The 2,838-nt window shown below is 37.9% G+C and overlaps 1 pseudogene; it reads right to left on the reverse strand.

The window, feature by feature from the left end:
- The window catches only part of LOC104865978, a 5,700-nt pseudogene extending 3,708 nt beyond the window's left edge, over window positions 1-1,992 (reverse strand).
- Window positions 1,993-2,838: the final 846 nt, after the last annotated feature.

The raw sequence follows: 2,838 nt of genomic DNA on the forward strand, positions 1-2,838 counted from the left end.
TGTTTTTTTTTTTTTTTTTTTTTTTTGGTACTGGGGATTGAATTCAGGTTCTTGGCTTGCAAGGCAGGCCACCAAACCGCTGAGCTAAATCCCCGGCCCTCAGGGTCTTGATACTTGTGTCCTCCTCGATTCGTCCAAGTGCTTCTTTCTGACCTGTTTCCTTGGTGAGACCCTTCTTTGTCTTTCTTTTCCCAGGGGAGGTGTTCAGGAGAGTTGATCCTTGTTTTTGTTCTTTTTTCCCCAGGAATATTCAACCCAATTCTGGGCTTCAGCAACCTTCACAGTGGTTTCCTTTGAATGTCCCCAGATCTTCACTGGATATTTCGCTTGAGTGAACTCAACACAAATGATTGTAGACATCTTGAGTAGTTCTTGGCCAAGAGCACTTGACTCCCTTTTGCTCCTGTCAGTGTGTACACTGCTGGTGGGAGAGAATGAGTGAGTCTGACAGGGGTGGGGGTCCTGTGAGCGGGAAGTAAAGGCTGTGAAAACTGTCACATAATCATTTTTGTAATTATGATAATTAAAGGAAGAGGTGCTAATGATCTAGTCTACTTGGGGCGTCTAGGAAGACTTCTGTGGGGAAAATTATTTTAGATTTTACATCCTTTAATAAGAATACATTCATTCTTTGACATTTCTTAATTCTTTGTGTTTGCCCTTTCTGATTTATTGTAGCAAATGGATTTCTTTTGATGGCCTTGAAAAGTCAAATTCTCTGAATTAGCAGTTTTAGTGAAAGGTGACTTAGAAGAAATTCTGATACATTTAGAGCCTGGAAACTTTTATAAAAATTAAGCCTTGTTCTGTGTTTAGTAACCATGAAAAATTGTGTTGGTACAATTCCTTTGATAGTCTCCTTTGAAAGACATCTGTATTTTAAGATGTGTAGGCTTGATTCTATGAACGGTCTCAAAATTAGCTGGCTGTCATTGGATCATCATATTCAGGTCAACATCTATAACTCTGGAAGAAATATAAGCTGTCATTTTTATTAGATAAAAATCTTAAATTTTTAACTTCATTTCATTCTTTATATATACATTGTTATGTTAGACTCATTACTTAAAAAGATACAAGCAAGGGTTTTTTTTTATACCTCCATGAGAAAGGGATGCTTTAGATAGTCCCTGAGGACTGAAGTTTGACCAAAGAAGGATGGAGTTTAGAAGAAATAAAGTCTAAAAGCTTGGAGAAGGAGAGGCGCATAGCTGGTTAGAATAGCTCATGTGACTGAATCGTGGTGAATATAGATCCCCTTTGGCAGTGGGAGCCACACAGGTAATTTCAAACTATTATTTGGGAGATAGCTGCCACTTTGGTATCCCAGAGGCAGAGAGTTTAAACCATACTCATCAAACTGTTATCTTCCCCATAATCATCATCACCCCTGTAAAGTGCTAAGTAAGTCACATACCTTATCCCTACTTTTCCTGAACTTTGCATCAATATGATCAAACCATTTTACAGGATATATTGTGGTTGTGAGGGATCTTAAAAGGCTTTGTCAAGGAAGTGACATCTAACTGGGGGCCCAGATATTTAGGCAAAGAGACTTTTATGAGTAATTTAGGCAGGACATAAACATGATCAGGTTAATCCTTCATAACATACATTCTCCATGCAGAATGAGGAGCAGATTGGAGAAAAATATATCTGGAACCAGGGAGACAAAGTAGGAGGATGTAACCTATCCAGGGGAAAGATCATGGCAGCTGATCTTTCCCCTGTAAGTAGGGGCAGAGGGGAAGTAACAGTTAAGAAGATCACAGAAATATTTAGGAGTAGAATAGATCATCAGCACTGTTTGACAGGATTTCATAGTATGAAGGAAATAGTCTGTAGCATGCCTTATCCAGAAGGGTAGTCATGAGCCAGATGAGGGTACTGAGCACTTAGATGGTAGCTAGTATAAAAGAGGGACTGCATGTTAAATTTCACTGAGTAGTAGTTAATTTAAATAATCATTGGGATGCATGGCTAACTGGACATGTCGTGATGTTCTAATTTTAGTTTTCTTGCCTGCTATGTAATTTTTCTTTAATTACAAGTACTTTCAAGATAACCGTATTTGTACAACTCTTCTCCAGTGAGTATGGTCTTCTCTCTGCTGTTCAAGCATATCTGTACCTAATTTAACTTCTACATTTCCTCCTGCTCCCCCGCCTGCTCTGTATTTCTCTGTCCACTTTTTTTGCCTTGTCAAAAAATGCAGAGTTCCACTTAGTGGCTATTCTTTCTCATGAACACGCCTGTGCTTGGGCATCATTCACATTATTTATGACACCTGACATCCGCATGCTGAGTCACTCATTGCTGCTTATTCTTTTATATTTTTATTGGTGTAATGACTTGGTGCGCCCTTCCTGAAAGCAAGGAAGAGAGTCTTCGTGTTTTCTCTATTTCTGCCTCTAGCTCCACTGTGCAGCATATAGTTTGCTTAGAAATTCTTGGTCACTACTGTAGTCTTACTTATTGCAAAATATAGTATAAGATGTCTATAGTTCTTTCTATAGATTTTTTTCTTTTTATTGAGGTTATTGGTACAATCTAGGTATACAATACAATTACATTCATCAAGAGAGTCTTCGTGTTTTCTCTATTTCTGCCTCTAGCTCCACTGTGCAGCATATAGTTTGCTTAGAAATTCTTGGTCACTACTGTAGTCTTACTTATTGCAAAATATAGTATAAGATGTCTATAGTTCTTTCTATAGATTTTTTTCTTTTTATTGAGGTTATTGGTACAATCTAGGTATACAATACAATTACATTCATCACTGGGATTCTGTATCTCTACATAATAGGTCTTGATTCTCATTTTTCCCCTTGTCCCTGC

This window comes from Fukomys damarensis, unplaced genomic scaffold (genome assembly GCF_012274545.1).
Source record: "Fukomys damarensis isolate Sample0158 unplaced genomic scaffold, DMR_v1.0_HiC HiC_scaffold_15, whole genome shotgun sequence".
NCBI lineage: Eukaryota > Metazoa > Chordata > Mammalia > Rodentia > Bathyergidae > Fukomys > Fukomys damarensis.